Source organism: Ictidomys tridecemlineatus, chromosome 3 (genome assembly GCF_052094955.1).
Source record: "Ictidomys tridecemlineatus isolate mIctTri1 chromosome 3, mIctTri1.hap1, whole genome shotgun sequence".
Lineage (NCBI taxonomy): Eukaryota > Metazoa > Chordata > Mammalia > Rodentia > Sciuridae > Ictidomys > Ictidomys tridecemlineatus.
Genome location: NC_135479.1, coordinates 11,683,078 through 11,703,506, shown reverse-complemented (window position 1 = coordinate 11,703,506; position 20,429 = coordinate 11,683,078). Strand labels below are relative to the sequence as shown.

The 20,429-nt window shown below is 38.0% G+C and overlaps 1 protein-coding gene and 1 pseudogene across 1 annotated transcript in view; one reads left to right on the top strand and one right to left on the bottom strand.

Annotated features, from left to right (window-relative positions):
* Nucleotides 1-20,429, top strand: part of Gna13 (G protein subunit alpha 13) — a 47,414-nt gene that overhangs the window by 4,529 nt on the left and 22,456 nt on the right. The window lies entirely within an intron of this gene.
* On the bottom strand, nt 9,847-10,218 carry LOC144375581 (protein S100-A11 pseudogene; annotated as a pseudogene).

The window sequence follows — 20,429 nt, the reverse complement described above, 5'->3', positions numbered from 1 at the left end:
CTTGTCAGACAGTTTGTTCATTTCTAAAAGTCAGAGACTGTCTCAGGTTATTGTTAAAATTCAGAAGCTGGCAGTATGCATGTTGAAAATTATGAATTTAACTTGACAGGTGGCTTCCATCCAATTCCCATATTTCTGGTTGGTTTTTGCTCGGGCCAGTGTTATTTTATTTTCACTAGGCCTGTTCGAATGCATTCCTTAGCTTACCTTTTCTCATTTCCCTTCTCCATCCCTCTAGATTTTAAGTGCTACTTGTTGTTCTTAGTTCATTTCTTGACAGACCACATTTTCAGCTCTTAAGTTTTCTCAGGCTCTTACTCATTCATCTTTCAAGGTCAGGAAAGAAACAGCCATCTGTAATAACCATTCAGTACATATTGAATGAATAAACAAACAACTCTGTACCTGAAAGTTCTCTGTGGGAAAGTTCCTTATTTTCCCTAAGTCCGTCTAATTGAAGTTGGGCTTTCACATCTTAGTCACACATTAGGACTCATGTTGTTGTTGATAAAGATGCCTAAATATTTCTTTTTCATTGAAACTAATAGATAAAACTACTTAAGATGAAGACTGGCATGCCCTTGACTTGAGCCAGCTAATGCTTCAGGAGCTAAGAAGTTTAAAAGGCAGGCAATAAAAATCCTTTTTTCTTAAGAAAAAGTAAAGGCACAAAAAAAGAGGAACAAGGTGAGATTTAATTTTAAACTGGAGACAGTATTTTTTACCTGGGTGTATCCTTGGCATTGTTAATAGAACTGGCCTGTATAGTAGGTGCTTTATTATTATGTTGCCTTAATGACTTTTAAACTTTTGGATTCTTCGTAGTGTTGAGCACTGAAAAGATTCTTGGTTTATTTAAAATTTTCCTCAAAATTATTGTTAGTTCCCTCTAATTGTCTCCATACAGCAAATCCCCAATCCTGTTCTTTCTTTGTTCATAAAGTCTCTTGCATCCATTTCCTTCTTTTTTTGGTACTGGAGATTGAACCCAGGGGCACTTAACCACTAAGCCACATCTCCAGCCCTTTTTATATTTTATTTAGAGTCCTTTCGAGTTGCTTAGGACCTCTCGAAGTTGCTGAGGCTGGCTTTGAACTAGCCATCCTCCTGCCTCAGCCTCCCTAGCCACTGAGATTGCAGGGGTGTGCCACCAGACCCAGCCATTTCCTTCTTTCTTCCTTTACACATTATTGTCCTTGTTCCTCTTGTGTGAATTCCAAAGTAATCTTGTTTAAACACAGCATGGCATTGCTCAGAAAGCTTTGACCATTCTTGCTTGCCTTCAGAACACAGCTCAGCCTCATTGTGGGAGTCAAGACTCAAGTAGCTTACCTATGATTCCAACACGGGATTTCATTAGGCTGCCGAACACACTCTGGAACCTTTTTTATTTATTTAGGTATGGGGAGTTGAACCCATGGATGCCTAACCGCTTACCTTTTTATATTTTGTTTTGAACTAGTGATCCTCCTGCCTCAGCCTATGGAGTTGCTGGGATTACAGGTGTGTGCCACTGTGCCTGGTGCCCTGTACAACCTCTTAATAACCACATGCTCTGATTCTCTTGTTTCCATAAAACTCCTCATGTAGTCCCTTTGTGAGAACCCTATCTGTTCATCAGCTCTTACCCTTTCACTGAGAGCAGTAGTAATCAAATTTTAATGTGACTAAATGTGGTCTGTGGATCCCTTGCTTCGGGTTTACTGGCATGCTCATTAAAACAAAAAAGTAGATTCCCAGACTCCATGAGGATCTGGTTCCAGAATCAGATGAGACCCAGTCATCTGTATTTTAAGCAAATGACCATAGATAATTTGGATGAACTTGTTCCCATCACATCCTTCCCCTGACGTGTCTTAGGAAAATGTCTCACTTGAAGCCTCCCAGTCCCTGAGGCTGGAATGTGTCTCCCTGTGCCCTCTGGTCTCCCAAGTGTGCTTGCTGCTTACATTCTCAAAGCCCTCCTGTGCCTTAGAGTTGCTTGCATTCCTGTTTGTCCCCTGGCTGATGCAGAAGAAGCCCCATGGCTTGCCTCCTTAGTCTTTTTCATGGCCTAACACTTGATTTCCTCATTTTTAGTGACATTCTAAATTATAGAGAGTCTTCTAGGGGAAAAAAAAAGAAGAAAAAGAAACATTCTATATTAAGTTACTTCTGGGAAATATAAATCATGTCCTTACAGTAGTTTGAATTTTCCAGGAAATGAGAAGTTTTTGTATCATATAATCATATATATATATATATATATATATATATATTTTTTTTTTTTTTTTTGCTGGGTGCAGTGGTGCACACCTGTAATCCCAACCACTAGGGAGATTGAGGCAGGAGGATCACAAGTTCAAGGTCATTCTCAGCAATTTAGCCAGGCCCTAAGCAATAGTGAGATCCTTTCTCAAAAAAAAAAAAAAAAAAAAAAATTTAAAGGCCTGGGGTAAAGGGTCCCAGGGTTCAATACCCAGTACCCCAAAGTATATATATACACACACACACACACATAATATACATATTTGTATTCACACACATACACATACATACACATATATGTGTGCATATATGAAATCATAATTTTTTTGTTTTTTAGTAATGTTTAACATTGTAGAATTTTGAATTTTGGATAGGAAAAGTAACTGTCAAGGAAGTAAGAGGAATTAGCAGATAAAATTAGTCTTTCCCTTTCAACTAATGATTGATTATTAGACCCAATGCAAATTGAAATGAAAAATTACAATTTTTAAGGCTGTCCATAATTAACATTTTGCTTAAGATGAATGAATACCTTTTAGTCAATTTTTTGGATAAAGGGTAGAGAAGTAGTCTATTCCATCTAGTGGTCTTCCACAGAAGGCCACTGTTTTGTTAGTAATAACTTCGGGTGCAAACCTAAGTGTTTTCTAAGTTCCCAAAGGCAGACATTTCCTTTTCTGGTTAGTCCCATTATGGGAAAACTAAATAGCTTACTGTGGAAAATAAAAATCTAAGACTCACATTTCTTGTTAAAACTTAGTGTAACTTCATAGTTATAGTTATAAATTGCACTTTGAGAATAATAAAAAGCAGTTCCTTGAGCACTGGATAAATATTTATAATTCCCCAGTTTGTACTTTAGAGTGTAGCCTGCCACTCACTGCACTAATTCTTTAGAAAAAAATGAATGAAATGACAAAAGCTAGGTAATGTGGTAATCAAAAGAGATAAGGGGGTTAAGGATTAGCTGGGATGTATGATGCAGTTGGCGATATGGATCAGACCAACACAGTGGCTGGGAGTCAATGCGAACTGTTTTCTTTCTTTCTTTTTTTTTTTTTTAATATTTTTTAGTTGTAGATGGACACAATAGCTTTATTTTATTTTTATGTAGTGCTGAGGTGAGCATACTAGATGAGCACTTAATCACATACTAGGTGAGCAATCTACCCCCCGAGTCACAACCCCAGCCCTGTTTTCATTTTTTGATTTGCAGCTCCTGTTGAGAAGTGTGAGCAACACTGGTTGTATAGGACAAGACTGGACAGCGTGTGACTTAGTGAGAGGAACACCCTGTAGCTTCCTAGTTTATTAAAGTGTTTAATATTAACATTGTCAGTGCTAATACAGCTTCCTGCAACAGCCAGTCTTTTCAATTCCTAAAACCAAAACTATTTTCTTTGTTAATTATGGTGACTTTAGTTGGACTTGACTTTTCTTACTCAAGTGATAGTTTGTACTTGATGAAAGTTGTACTTCTCCAAGCTGATAAAGTAGTTTATTCATGAAGATAGTCTGTGTAACAAAGTAACTATTTAGTTTTGTCATTGGCCTATAAAAAGGAGCTGAGTGACAACCAAAGTAGAACTAGAAACTTCTGTTTTGACTAAAATATTTTTCTTTATTTGCACTGCAGCATATAATTAAAATATAATTGAATCAGAGTCATTTGTTTATTCATTAACACTGATTTTGATTTGCTTTAAAAAGCGATTCAGTTATTACTTACTATTCAGTTATAAATTCTATATTTCTGTTGTAGAATTTGATCCACTTTCTCTCAGTAAAATCAAGGAAGGACTTTGACTTCCATTCTAAAAAACTGTTGAGTGTTTACTGATTCTAGGTTTAGAGTAGAGTCTCCTGGCTTTTAAAATATAAGGATTATATAAAATTAAGAGATGGTAGAGATTTAGTTTATGTCTTTTATAGGTAGAACTTCCTTTGGGTGAATTTGATCAGATGTAAGAGTGTTTGCTCTTACTTTAGCCAAACCTTGGAAACCCAGAGCCATAGTATTGTTTACTTTAAACACAAAGGATGTTTTGGTATGTGCTTATAGTTTTAATGTAACTTTGTGAGGGGTGTGTAAGTGAGCGCATGTGCACATAGGCTTAATCACTTGAGTGTTGACATTTTCATGTTTACTTTTTTTGGCTGGAAGCTTGACTAGGATATCTGGGCTCTTGGTGCTAAAAGGGAATTGGAAACTCCTTTGCTGCTTTCTGTATTACTTTTATTGCTAAACTGGACTTTGGTATAGTAACTTATGCTGCTTTGAAAATGTTTATTAAAAAATAAGAGGATGGAACAAGGAAATAGTTGTTATGAAAGCAAGACTTTAGTTTCAGAACTCTTTACTGAGAGTGTGGACTTAATGCAGGAAAAGGTTTGTGCTTGCTTTAAAGAAAAGCATAATGGTCTGTAGCTCCTGGACGGAATAGTCCCTGTTCATCTTTTGCAGATGGGCAGCAGCCCAACTGAATCAGGGCATCTAGTCATATTGGCCCAAACAGGTACCAATTTCTTTCTTCAGATAATTACTTTTCAGTGTTGGTACCTAAAAGTGCCGCTTAATAACTTCATGTTTGTAATAGTTGCTTTGTACTTTTCAAAGCTCTATTACATACGTTGTCATCTCATCCTTAAAAAAATAAATTAAGGGGCTGGGGATGTGGCTCAAGTGGTAGCGCAGTCGCCTGGCATGCGTGCGGCCCGAGTTCGATCCTCAGCACCACATACAAACAACGATGTTGTGTCCTCCGATAACTAAAAAATAAATATTAAAAAAAAATTCTCTCTCTCTCTCTCTCCCTCTATCATTCTCGCTTTTAAAATAAATAAATAAATAAATTAATTAATTAAAGTCATGGGAGAAACAAAATACTTGCTGCTGTTCTCACTTTACAAATTAAAAAGCTGAGACCCAGGTTCCTTGAGATGTTTTGATTCATAGACCTAGTAAATGACAGAACAGACCCTGGACCCCTCTGCTTATTCCTCGTCTGCAGTGCTGGCCATTGAACCTATTGGCAAGGCTCACACATATCCATGGGGCATTCTTTCTGACCACCACCCCCACACACAAGTAATCAGCCTTCCTCCGTTAAGTTCTAGCATATTATTTTAAGTATGTGTAAAGTTTTATTAAGAGTATTCGACATTAAAGTGATATTCATGTAATCCTTTACATATTCTGAACTTTTATCATATCCCTAAGGTATTTGTTCCTTTTTTGCTTTACTAACCAACTTATAGTTAGGATATAAATAATTTTAAGTAACATTTCATGGTAAATATAATAACTTAGAGTAGTCTGGTTAGTCCTGCCTGTCCCTTATAACCTTGGTAAAGGCTCAGGCTGCATCTTCTTGAAGGTTCGTGTAGTGGTGATCCTCAGCTGATTGTCCATCTGTGAACATGGCTTTTTGTACTCTGAAAAACACAAGTTTAATGGCAGTCAGTCAGCTAAGAGGCAGCCATACATTTTCTACGTTTTGCACCTATCCTGTGTATAATTATCCACATTTGCTTTTGTTTTTGGAGTCGGGGTATCAGAACATTTATTGTTTTTGTGAAATTTTTTGAAATGCTTCTTATGTAATTAAGTCACAGTTTTTATACTGCATGTGAACAACTCACATTGTAGTTTGACTTAATTTTTTAAATGTGGTTCTTTTTCCTGTAAATTAGCAGTGGTTTTTATTTCATTGCAAGTCTCTCTCTCTCTCTCAGTGCTTTGCTAAATTGGTAAGGCTGTCTCAGTCTCCTGCGCTGCTGGGATACAGGCGTGTGCCATTGTGTCCGGAGATTTCTATCTTTTTTAATGATGCTAGAGTCACTAGCATAGAGCAGTATTCAGAATGGGCTGAAGCTGACTGTACGTGGTGGCACGCACCTATAATTGCAGCAACTTGGGAGGCTGAGAAAGGAGGATTGAGAGTTCAAAGCCAGCCTCCACAACTTAGTGAGACCCTGAATCGAAATAAAATGTAAAACGGGCTGGGGGTGTGATGCAGTGGTTAAGCACTCCTGGATTCAACTCTTAGTACCCAAAAAAAAGCGGTGGGCGGGGGGGGGGGGAGAATGTAATGATACAGATCAAGGAAATAGTTTTGAGAACTGGACTTGAGTGGACTTGGCCAATGTTACTAATCTTTTGCAGTGGTGATAGTTGTTAATCTTTGATATTTAATCACTCTTTTGGAAAAATGGATCAAGGAGGGGTTTTTTAAAATATTTTTAGTTGCAGACACAATACCTTTATTTTTTATTTTTATTATTTTTTTTTAATGTGGTGCTGGAGATCGAACCCAGTACCTCTCGCATGCTAGGCAAGCACTCTACTACTGAGCCACAGTCCAGCACAAAGAGATTTTTAAATCAGTGTGGTGGGTGAACTTTTTTCATCCTTATCTAGTCTGCAGTAGACACGGAGTACTTTGGTAGACTTACACTTCATTGATTTATTTTTATTTTTGGTCTAAGTACAAAGACCTGTTAGCTGGTTTGTGCTGTGTATGCTTTTTGGCCCACTTTTATCCTCTATAAAATTTTAAAAATAACTATTTTCACTTGTTGTTTTATATATTGTAAAACATTTTTACACATGGTTTTAATGTGATGACTTTAAGATTTGATGTGGTTTGTGTTGTGCTATGAGGTAAAAGTGGAACAAAGTGGCCAGCCAGATCGCTGCCACTAACTGTAAGCTTGAGTGAGTCCCTCAGCGTCTGTAAAATGGGGACAGTCACAGGATCTACTATTAGTTGTTGTATTGCATGGGATGACTGTAAAATAGGGACAATCACAGGATCTACTATTAGTTGTTGTATTGCATGGGATGATCCATGTGAAGCCTTTGGCACGGTGCTTAATATGTATTAAGTATATTAGCATTCACTACCCCTGAGCTCTGTCCCCAGCCCAACAGCTTACTTCTTGTTAGAAAATGTGTTTTCTTTAGTAAGATCACACACCCAAGGGAGATTTGAGGTGTTCCTTGTTACATTGGTTCTTGTTGCCTACTAATAGCATTGTCAGGTCAAAAATTTGTATGAGGTGGTTCTTCATTCTTCACAGTACTTGTTGAAAAACATTTTGTAAGTGATGGGACTGTATCTTTATGGCTAGTCCTTATATGTATTTATAAATAATTTTTAAAACAAATTCTGTAATTTGCAGATTCTGAAATTCTAAAGAATTAAATGTAACCTGGGTTGAGTATCTCTTATCTGGAATGTATAGGCCCAGAAGTGTTTTGGATGTTTCAGCTTTTGAAATATTTTGCACATAATGTATTTCTTAGGGGTGGGATCCAAGTCTAAACACAAAATTCATTTCTTATACATATTGTACACATAACTGAATCTAGTTTTATATGGTATTCTTAGTGTGCCTATTTGTCTGTGACCTGTCACTTGAGGTCAGTGAGAAATTTTCCACTTTTGGTGTCACATTGGTGCTCAAAATGTTTTGGATTTTGGAGCATTTCAGAATTTGGATTTCCAGATTTTGGATGGGTAACTTGTAATGAAAATAAACGTATTTTGAAAATAATAAATGCATTACATAGGTGTGACAGTATCGATCTCCCATAGCCTCTTTTTCTGTTGTGGTGGTACCACTGGGGATTAGACCCAAGTCCTCGTTGCATGTTAGGCAAGCACTCTGCCACTGAGCTATGTATCCCCAGCCCTTTTTATTTTGAGACAGGGTGCTGCTAAGTTGCTTGGACTGGCTTCCAATTTGAGATCCTCCTGCCTCAGCCTCCCAAGTAGCTGGGATTGAAGGTGTGTGCCACCACATGGGGCTAGGGTTGGTCTCATCTTCACTCTGAGATATCTAGCCAGAATTATCTAATGGTTTGGAAAATGTGTTCCTGAAATGCTTTAGATGTTTAGGCAAAGCTGGCCAAATCCTAGTCTTTCCACTCAATTGTGGCCAGATAACCTGCAGCACAGGTGCAGGTGTCTGCCACCCACTGAGGGGGCTCGCTCTGCTGCTCTCCCTTCACCTTCATCTCTGTGGCTCCCTTCCACACATACACACATGCGTACTCTCCCTTTCCACCATTTTCCTGCCTGTGATTTGGCAGAGGCTTTATGAGTATTCAGGTTAAAGGGGGCAATTGGGCTTCATCCAAGGATTAAAAAAAAAGTTCCTTTTGATTATAAAATACAGAATGCTCTTTTTTTTTTTTTTTTTTTTTTAAGGTTCTGTGTGGTTTTGGGTGAGTTCTTACTGCATCTGACTATTTTATATAAAAACAAATTTAAAATATTAGTCTAACAGAGAATCCCCCACCTTTTTCCAGGAAGCAAATTATAAATAAATTTCAAGTTTGCACCCCATAAAGAAAAAGTTTTGATTTTAGCATTGAAAACCAGTGTTGGCCATCAAACAGAACTCTTCTATGCCACCCCACCTCCCCCAAAGTATAACAGTATCTGGGTTCTTTGAGCCAGGACAGCTATATTTGGTTTGTAAATAGGGCATTTCTCATCTCTGTAAACCATTTTAGAAAAAATTAAAGAAAAAGAGCTGAAATAATGATTGAAGTGGGGGGACTTTCACTTTCCTTTTCAGCATCCTGATTACTGTTTTCCTGTTCTCTGGGTAACTATTTAACAGGGTGAATTGTCTTAGTAGAAGTTATATAGAGGATCAGTATATATGCTGGATTTTTTTTTTTTGTATTTGTTTAGTTATAGATGGACACAACACCTTTATTGTTTGTTTATTTTTATGTGGTGCTGAGGATCGAATCCAGTGCTTCACACATGTGAGGCTCTGCCACTGAGCCACAATCCCTGCCCAGTAATATGTGCTTTTAATGTGGACTTCTGATATGAAGTCTGGTTGACTATTCATTGATATAAAGGAAGAGGAAAAACTCATTGAAGCTCCTAATAATGAGCAACTTTTTCCCAGATTTTCCCAGTTGCTGGAGAGACACACTAGATTATTGTTTGGATAGCTCTGCTGTGGTATAATCAACAAATGAGAATGTATACGTGAATATATTTCAGACAAATAAAATTGCTACTAATTAATTGTAAGATGGTTTCCAGATTCTCTTTGTTAGGAGGTATTGGGGATTGAAGTTGAACCTAGGAGTGCTGTGCCACTGAGTAACCTTTTTTAATTTTTATTTTGAGACTGTGACTCACTAAATTGCCAAGGCTGTCCTTGAACTTGATCTTTCTGCCTCAGCCTTGCAATTATGGGATTACAGGTGTGTGCCACTATACCCAGTTAAATTCATTTTTATAAATCTAAATGACTAAATAGTATAAAAAAGCTGTAAACATTATTTATGCTAATCAAAGTTCTTAAAAAGAATGATGTGTGCAAGGCATGGCAGTACACCCATATAGTCCCTGCTGTTAGGGAGACTGAGGCAGGAAAATCGCTTGAGCCCAGGAATTTGAGGTCATTGTGGACAACATGGTGAGACCATGTCTCCAAATAAATAAGTTGGTTTGGACAATTCAGATAAAACTTTTTTTTTTTTTTTAAAGATAGTTTTATTATCACGAGCAGGAGTGGGCTCCCCATTGTGGTGGAGGTGGTGGGCTCAGGGTGTGTGGGGGCTGGGGTGACTCGAGGGAAGAGGAAGGTTTTGAGGCCAGGCTCATGGGGGCCTCACATACGCTTCTGGGGTTGGGCAGATTTCATGAAGGAGTCATGGCAAGCCACGGCTAAGCCACCAATGAGGTTGAGAAATTCTTGGAAATCTAGTAGTGCATCACTGTTGAGCTCCAGCTTCTTCATCATGCGGTCAAGGACACCAGGATCCTTCTGGTTCTTTGTGAAGGCAGCCAGTTCTGTATGCATGAAGCTCAGGAACTCCCCCTTGGAGATGGTGCTGCTGTTCCCATCCTTCCCAGCATACTTCTGGAAAACGGCAATCAGGGACTCGATGCACCGCTCAGTCTCTGTGGGGTGAGGCGTGTTTGCCTCAATCATGGGCCCTTCCACACCAGAGTCTTGGTTTAGGGAATATGCCTCTTGCTGGTGGGCAAGTTGTTCATGACTTGACCTTGTGCTTAGTGTCCTGGCTGACCAAATTGAGGTTAGCTCTGGACTCAAAGATTGTCACGCCACAGGATGGCCAGTAGTGGATATCTCATGACATGACATGAAAAGAAGTGATGGCGACAGTCCTTTTGTTCTTGGGAAGCTCCATTTAGTTATTTTATGTGTATTTGAATGTAGCTGACTGTTCACCAGCTGTTCTGCATGAACCCATCTCAAAAAGACCTCAGATAAAACTTTTGTGGTACAAATGTTTTCCTATTTTTAACTCCTACTAACTTTACCACATTTACATTAAAACTATCTTTATTTGCTACAGCTTAAATAATGGTAGGGACATTTAATTGTTACCATGTAGGTTATGTGCACTTCACCTCTACGCTAGGACAAGGAGAGCTGCACCTGCTTAATTTTTACCAACTTTTAAATCATGGTATGTTTTGATTAAGTGCAACCAATTCGACAATTGATAATATAATTTAGTAAGAGAACCTGGAAGTCCTTTGTTGAACAGTACTTTGCATGTTTGGCCTTAGTGTGTGGTATTATTTTTTCCTTTTGGTAGTACTGGGGGTTGAGTCCGGGGCCTCAGGCATATTATGCAGATCATCTACCACTGAGCTATATCCCCAACCTGGTGTCTTTCTTTTGAAAATGTATTTTATGAAAAAGTTTATTCTGCATAAGTACATTTTTTACAGGACTGTCTTCCTGATTTTTTTTTTTTTTTTTTTTAGTTGTCGATGGACCTTTATTTATTTGTATGTGGTGCTGAGAATTGAACCCAGTGCCCCACACATGCCAGGCAAGCATTCCACTACTGAGCCACAACCCCAGCCCCTGATTATTTTTATATATAATTATATTTTATTCTGTGTGCAAGCATTAGGTTTTGGGAGTTACTTTAAAAGTATCCACCTGTAATCCCAGCGGTTTGGGAGATTGAGACAGGAGGATCACCCATTCAAAGCCAGCCTCAGCAAAAGCAGGGTGCTAAGCAACTCACTTAATCCTGTCTCAAAATAAAAACAAAATAGGGCTGGGGATGTGGCTCAGTGGTCAAATGCCCCTGAGTTTAATTCCTGGTATCCCCCTATCTGCCAAAAAAGAGTATCCAATTTCATTATAGTTGTGGCTCAGTGGTAGCACGTGTGAGTCACTGGGTTCAAACCATATAAAAATAAATAAATAAATAAAATGAAGGTATTGTGTCCATCTATAACTAAAAATACTTAAGGGGGGGTGTAGGAAAGCCCTGGGTAGAGTACAGGAGCCCTGTTATTCAGTTCTAGTGACTTTCTTTATCTGCTTTTGGTGCTCTTGCTCACCTGTAGATGAAGTAGGTGCTTTTTTGCAGCTAGATGTTTGCTAGCGAGCCAAATGAAAGTAATCTCTATTGCCCGTAGATCCTAGTTGTTTGCTAAATAGGCAAACTAACCAATATATAATTATGCATGTGATCAGTGCTCTGAAGGAAAAGGAAGCAACAAGATTCCAAGAGGTTGGTCTGAGGACATGATATTTTGGTTAAGACTCCATGGAGAGACTGACAGCCAGGCAAGAAGGAGAAAGAAGGAGCACTGAGGATGGGAAAGCCCGTTGCTGTCAGAGAATGTGCTCATGGCCAGGGAGGGTGGAGCATGAGGGATGTTTGACCTGGTCAGAGATGGGCAGAAGCCAGTTAACTGCCAGGTCTGTAGGCCACTTTGAGGATTTGGGTTTTCTCTGAATGAATCAAGAAGCCACCAAAGGATTTTAGGCAAGATCGTTCAGGCTGCTTTGTGAGAATGGGGAGAGCCTTGATGCCAGGTCCCATCCTGGGTGTGAACCAATTCTAGAGTTGGGAGACTTGTAAAATGAGCAGCTTGGCATCCAGTGGTGGCCAGAGAAGTGGAAAGAAAATGAATTCAATATCTGCTTTGTAGGGCAAATCGTTGGATCTGGTGGACATGGGGTGAGGGAGAAAGGCGTAGGTTATGGGGGATGTGGGTTTCTGGCTTTAACAGATAGATGGACGTTGGCGCTTTTTACTGATGTGGGGAATGAACTTTGAGGGGGAAGATTTGGGCATAGTAGTTTGAAATCTTCGAGGCATACAGGTTGGAGATACCAAGCAGACAGTTTGGCTAGTTATAGCCAGGTGATATTTAAAGCCCATATAATGCTTATGATTTCTCAGGGAAAGTGTGTAAAATGAGAAAAGGTTTGGGCTCATAGTAGAGTCTTAAGAAGTCTTCATGTCTTTTTGAGAATGTTCGGAGATGGCGATGCTAGCAGAAATGGCAGACAGAGGAGAACTTCAGGGACATAGGAAGCCATGGAAGCCAGGAAAGTATTTCAAGAAGTAGCCAGGGTGCCAGGCACCAATGAGGGCTCTGGGCAGGTGCAGAAGGACAACGCTGTTGATTTTGGCAATAGGAAGGTTACTTGTGCTGACCGCCAGGTGATGTGGCAAGGGAGAGGCCAGACTAGAAGAGGGAAGAGAGGCGAGGAAGTGGAGGAGATTCACTTGAAGTCAAGCTGACTGTTCTCATTTCCCTTTTGCAGTACTTTCAACCACCTGCCTTAACAGGTTGTGGTTTTTCAGACCTTTTTGAAGTTCAAGAGGACATTGTATTTATGTGAGCCTGTTCCTTTTAATTTCACTGGTGGAAGAGTTTATTGTCAGTTAACAATATTGCTGATCTGTCAGACTACTTCATCTACAGGAAAATACAGAAGATTTTAACTTTGTACAGCCATTCTTTGGTCTTTTTTGTTCTTCAGTATTCTCAGAGGATTGGTTCCAGGACCCCCTGGGATATGAGAATTTCAATGCTCAAGTACCTTATATAAAATGGCATAATATTTGCATATAGTCTACCCACAGCCTCCCATACACTTTAGATTAATGACACCTAATAGCAACGTAAATGTTATGCAAATAGGGATTATACTTTATATTTAGGAAATAATGACAAAATACATGTTCAATACCAGCAGAATTCTTTTTCTTTATGTTTTCAACCTGTGGGTGATTGGAGCTACAATGTGGAATCTGTGCATCCTGAGGGCCAGTTGCACTTAATTATTTTACATATGATCACTTCCCATTCAGTGATGGCAGTAACTTGATCAGTTATACACCTGATGTTCATTCATTCTTGAGCAAACATATATTAAGTATACCTGCCCAGACTATATCCTAAGAATTCAAGTGAACTTCTCTGACGGCCTTAATGGGATTCTTAGTCTAGTGAGGAGCAGATAAGTCAATAAGAAGTGGTAAGTAGTGGCAAATGATAGGGTAAATGCTATTATTGTTTACTGCATTTGCAGCTCTCCACCATGAGGATACAGGATCATTAAGTTTTTATCATCCTTGGCAGTACCTAAGAGAGCATGTAGCCCACGTCACTTCATTTTGTACTTAAAAGCCTTGGTCCTCAGAGGTTAAGGACGCATGTAGGTTGAGGACACAACCAGTTATGGTGCTAGAGCCAAGGATTCATACTCAGAGTCATAGGACTCTTGTAGTCCAAGTCTGATACTCAATACTATGCTTTCTTGCTTTCCACAATAACAGAATAAACCAGAGAGTGACTTGCAAACTGGAACAGATATGCCAGTATAATTTTGAGCTAGTCTTCATATTCAGCCATATTTAGAAACATTTGCAGGTTGTCAAGTACAGTGGCACATGCCTGTAATCCCAGCTGCTTGGGAGGCTGAGGCAGGAGGATTGCTAATTTGCAGGTTGCACTGCTTTGCTGTCTGACATGCTCCTGAGGGCAGGGTGGGCCTTCTCTGCTGGGGAGAGGTTTCGGGTAATGGGTTGAACACTAAACCTGGAATAAAGTGATTTTGGGTTTCCTCTTAGATGTTATGTGATTCTTCTTAGGAAGAATTACTTTATTAAGTGTTATCATGTTTGAGTTTTGGGGTATTGTCTGTAACATACCATCATAAAGCAGAACTTTCCATCGGGTGTGCCTTCATGACAACTTTGGGATATTATGAAGAACTCTTATAGTGCTCTGTTTAGACAGCAGGGGAATTGAAACTATATTTGGGAAGCATGTCATATGCTGGAAGACGGCATATCTTTTTTTAAAAATATTGAGAACATTTCTTCTTGGGAATAAGAAAAACTGATTTACTACTGAAGGATTCTAGTTCTGGTAAAACTCAGTATTTCTTTATGTGCTCTTGGCAATTATACATGATTAATTTTTTCAAAAAAAATATTTAAGAAAATGTTCAATCTTCAAAACTTAAACTTTATGATATTTTACAAAAACTGAAAAGTTGGAAAATGGTTGTTTGGTTGGTTAGACTCCAGAGTTCAAATTCGTTTTTTTAAAGTGTAAATTTTAAAATGTACGTGTTCCTTGAAAAAAGAAAATCATCCAGTTCGCCACCATACTACCTCCCCAGGACATCTTTGTTGACAGTTTGGTGTTTCCTTCCGGCATTTGAATGGATGTTGAGATAAACGTTTCTGTACTGTCTGTACAGCCGTATATCCTGCTCATTTAATGTTGCAGCATTAGCATTTCCTGGGGGATTTTCTCAGAGGACCAATAAGCCCTTCTTTAGAAAATAGATGGGAATTTTGGACTTAAATGGGGAATTCTTAAGAACAGAACGTGGTGGTGCTAATCGGCAGCGTGTGGGGTGCTATCAATCTTTGCACGTTGTGACCTTGTGTCAGTGGTGTGCTTTGCATCAGACCTAGCCCGTCCCTGCAGGATGAAACTCCTTTCTCACATTTAAAAGTTTGTACTTTTACTTTCAAAAATAATAACAAGATTGAACATCTTATACATATGTATTTGTAAATGCTTATTAGACATGTAACCTAACTTTATTTCTCAAGAATGAAGTATTTTAATAAAATAAAGTCCTTTTTGTGACTTCTATAGTAGAAGATTACCAAACTGCATTGCACATTTTGTTTGGAAGTCGGAAATTGGTGAGACTAGAGAAATACTTTTAGAACACTCAGATCATTAAGATTATTAGCCATAAATTATTTTGGTGATAATTCTAACTGAAAAACTTGAAGCGAAATTTGTTAGACAAGTGTAGTGGTGCATGTGTGATCTCAATTTAAAAATCCTAATAAAAAATAGTAAAGAGGAATTTGTTAATTGAGAGTGGTGGCAAGTAAAAGACAATTTGCAAATTATGATTGAGTTCTTTCTAAAAATCAGAGATTTTTAATATTGTGCATTGGTTTTATAGTTTATGTGCTAGAAAAAGTTGAAATAATTGCCTAAACAAGACAAAGATACTCTTCTTTGGGAAATTCAACTTAGGCTATTATAAACTGTCTTAAATTCATCTGGAAAGATATTTTAAAAAACTTTTTAATAATTGAGATAGTTAATGTAATTTAATAATTTGGGCTCTTTTAGAAGTTTTAACTAATGTTCATGGCAAATGCTAACAAGAAACTTAAAACTGCATTAACTTGTTGGAGTCTACTTAATTTTTATATATTTACAGTGCAAAGGAAAATAATTTCTTTGGGTGCAAGTAAAAACCATCTTGCTTTTCATAAACTGCACAAAAAGACTTAGAAGTAGCACTTTATATGGGCATTAATAGCAGACACGGCAGTATTAAACTTGCTAAAACACGTGCTCCCCTGTCATATCAGATGTATTGTTTTTTTCCAGAGTACACAGAATAAACAAAGTCATTAAAAAAGAAAAAAAAAGGCAATCTCAAAGATAAGGAAAAATAAAAAAGGTTCTTTGTGGAAACCAGGCAAGATGAGAATGTTGAAGGGCTTTAAATGAAAGGAGAAGTAACATTGGTCCATGGCCAGCTCTGATAGCCAGGAGGAGAGTCTTGTTTGCCTGCCTTCTTGTAAAGCTAGCTGCTGGCCTACTAAGACCTCCTCAAGCAATCCCTTGTCATATTTAATGTGCAATAAAAACTGAAGTGGAAAAGACATGGAACCTTTATATATAGAGGGGGGGGGAGCGAGCGCGCGCGCGAGTGCTAGTTTATTTCAAAAATTTTAAATGTGATGGTTCTAAGATTTTTTTCACTTTACAATTATTTTCCAACCTATAGCAATCAGTCTTTAAAGAATTGCAAGTAATGTTAGATTTTAGGTAAATAGTGTGGGCAGAGCAGTATCAATTATATGAAAATGTGAGAGATACAATAAAGATCAGAAGAATGGGAAATTGAGTTTTCATAATAAGAACTATTCCCTCTGTCTTTGTTACTATCCTTCTCCTTGGGTTGAAATAGTCTTGATTCATTAACTATCTTTAAGCCCAGACTTTTCCACTTTGTATCTTATTATTTGGCGTTTAATTCATGTAAGTCCATTCTAGATGGAAGAGCTTATATTATATAGAGTCTATTTATAGAATATAGGGTAATACACGATAAAGCCTTCTTATTGAGGTAAGACTTCATTGAGATGTTTTCAGAACTGAGACCATAGTGATAAAATGTGAATCATTGACAGAAGCTTGCTTCTAGGTCTCTTTTAAAAGCAAGTTAATAAGTTTCTTATTTTCCCCAAGCATACGCTTAATGAATTCTGCCTAATTAATATTCAGAAAACATTTTGACCTGAATTTATTTCTGGATTGTAAGACTGATGGAAAGCTACAGGTATATTATAGGTCAACAAAAATCTCTGAGAGTTTACAGTTGTGATGATTTAGGGAATAAGTATAGGTAACTAGTTTTCTCTTTTATCTTTTACTCTTTTCCCACATATTCTGGACTTGCAAACGGAAGGACTTAAATATGCATGGAATGTGTGTAAGCCACTGTCTGAGGACACAAATGTCTAGTATCCTTGTGCTCCAGGAAATGTTCTGCTCTTTTACATCACTTGGCTCACTGATGTTCTCTATATGAAGAGAAACCGCATATTAATCTTGAGTTATTCTGTCATTTTCAGAATCACATGTATGTTTAGATTTCAAAAGAAACATTTTCACTAATTATCTTAATCATATCAATTTTTTATTTATTTTTCAAACTACTGTTTGCTTTGAAACAGAAGGTTATTGTAGGTAGTGCTTGTCTCATAACTGAAAGGGCCACAGGGCATAGAAAATATTTTTAAATTCAGTATTTGATTGTATATAATTTTCTTTCAAAGTGAACTTTTTGTCATTTTACAAGATTAAGCAATGGTGATTCATTTTAGTAAAAAAACAAACTTTCAAATGGCCTAATTCAGTGCTTAGTCTTCTTAGTGCTTCATCATGGTCTATAAAATAATCCAGTAGAATGAAGCTAATTAATTGTATGTGTGATGCATATTACTTGAAATTCTCATTACCAGAATTTAATATTTGCCAGATTTAATAATTAGGACATATGCTACCTATGTCAGAAATGATTTCAAATTCTGGTGACCTCTGACTCTTCACCATCTCTGGAGATCTAATCCTGGGCAGGTCAAGTCCTATCTGGTCATTACTTGTATTTTTTTTTTTTTTAAATGGATTGAAACCAGGGGGCATAACCATTGAACTACATCCCTATCTTTATTTTTTTGAATTGGATCTCATTAAATGGCTGAGGTTGGTCTTGAACTTGTGATTCTCTTTAGCCTCTTGAGCTACTGGGACTGTAGGTGTGTGCCATATTTAGAAATATTCTAAAATCTTCTAACCTGCTTAGAAAAAACAATTTTTAGTATTCATCATTATTTTTAACCCTCCCAAATATTATCTGAATATTATTCTGTTTGAACTACGTGGATACTTTACTGCTTTTATGGTGTGCCTTTTGATTGATGACGACATTTAATGATGACTTGAATGGAATAAGATGTTTGTTCCCATTTTATCTTCCCCAAACTATTTTGTCCATACTGCTTTTCACAGTATTCAGACATACCCAGAAAAGGCGATGCCCTTCATTCTTTTGAATAACTTTGTCTTATAATTCAAGTTCATCTCTTAATTTTCTACCATTAGTATTTATATCTATAAAAACAAATGGAATTTAGTGAAAGACATTTACTTTAAAAATCTTCCTGCCAAGCATGGTGGTGCATGCCTGTAATCCCAGCAGTTAGGGAGGCTGAGACAGGAGAATCACAAGTTATTAAGCAACGCAGTGAGACCCTGTCTCTAAATAAAATACAAAATAGGGCTGGGGATGTGGCTCAGTGGTCAAGTGCCCCAGGTTCAATCCCCAGTACCAAACAAACAAACTACCTGCTCAATATATTGTACTTGTAATGATTGACATTTGCATAAATAATAAGATGGAAACAGGATGTTATAAAGGGGAAGTTCCAATACAGAAAGTTCAACAGATGTTTATGTAGTATTGCAGTGTACCAGGTAAAATATTCCTATTCTGGGATACAGAGAGGTAAAGTAAAATGACTTAATCTACATTTTTATATATAGAACTTCATATAAAATTTGCTGTGAGAGGTGTAGCCATCAATTCAAAAGATTTTGGGTGCAGAATGTGATTACTGAGTTGGGAAGTTGCAGTGGAGGTGGGGGAGAAAACTAGACTAAAAAACCAGTATACCTGAAATTCTTGTTTCAGAAAACTAAAATAGTTTTCTTTCCATTTCTGCCACTAAAATAGCTTTGTTGGCTAAACCACCTAACTTCTCTGAACTTCAGAATTTTTCACCTGTAGAATGGAGGACAAGGTTAGTTGGTCTGCACACACTTTGTTTCTTCCTATAATAATCCTTACTTGGCACAAATTACATGCCTATAATCCCAGCAGCTTGAGCGGTTGAGGCAGGAGGATCATGAGTTCAAATCCAGCCTCAGCAATTTAGTGAGACTCTAAGCAACTCAGTGAGACCCTGTCTCTAAATAAAATATTTTTTTACAAGCTGGGGATGTGGTTTAGTGGCCAAGCGCCCCTGGGTTTGATTGCCGGCCCCCTCCAAAAAAAAAAAAAGAGTAGGATCCTTAGAATAGGAGATGGAAGGAAGTGTGTGGAGAGAACAGTATTCGGTAGAAGGGTTGAGAAGATGCACAGCATTTTCAAGAAGCACAAGGAGACTCCTTTTGATTGGACCTCATTTTTGTAGAGAAAAGTAGGAGAAGGTTTGATCCCTTGGGACTAACTGGAGAATTCAGACATGAAGTCTGAATTAGAAAACTAATTCTAATTTAGCATCTGTCATTGAGATTATTCTTTCTCCCATCTGGAGTATTTCTTTTCTTTCTTTTTATTTTTATGTGGTGCTGAGGATCAAACCTAACGCCTCGCACGTGCTAGGTGAACGCTCTACCACTGAGCCCCAGCCCCAGCTCCTGGAGTATTTCTTTTTTTTTTTTTTTTTTTAAGGAAGGGACCCTGATCAAACATCAAATCTTCTGGCACCTTGATCTTGGACTTCTTTTTTTTTTTTTTTTTTTTTTTAAAGAGAGAGTGAGAGAGGGGGACAGAGAGAGAGAGAGAGAGAATTTTAACATTTATTTATTTTTTTCTTAGTTCTCGGCGGACACAACATCTTTGTTGGTATGTGGTGCTGCTGAGGATCGAACCCGGGCCGCACGCATGCTAGGCGAGTGCTCTACCGCTTGAGCCACATCCCCAGCCCCGAGTATTTCTTGATGTATGTTTTTACTAAGCAGCACAAGTAAATTGTATCCTTGATTATCCTCCAGTTTTCCCCAACATCCCTAACATTTCTCAGTTAGATAAACTTCTCAGTATTAAAACTTGTCAGTAATCCTGCTTCCTTTTAAAAAAATAAGACCTGTATTTCTTTAAGGAAACTATTATCTAGTAGGGAAGGCTAGATTCTGGAGCCATGCAACATACACTTTCTCTGGAAAATGTATATTGTGGGACAGGGTGTAGACTGAACCAAAAAAAAAAAAAAAAAGTGGGGGACAGGAGAACAAAGAGGGAATTCAAGAAGGCTCTTTTTTTTTTTGCATAGGGATTGAACCCAAGGGCACTTTACCACTGAGCTACCTACCAACCCCTTTCTATTTTGACACTTTACTAAGTGGCTGAGGTGGCCTTGAACTTGGAAGCCTCCTGCCCTAGCCACCTAACTTACTGGGGTTACAGGTGAGTGCCACCACGGCTAGCTGAGAACCCTCCATATTATTCCCTGAATTCCATTTTTCCTTGGTGACTAGAAAGTGTATTAAAGAAGTAAATTGGGCTGGGGATGTGGC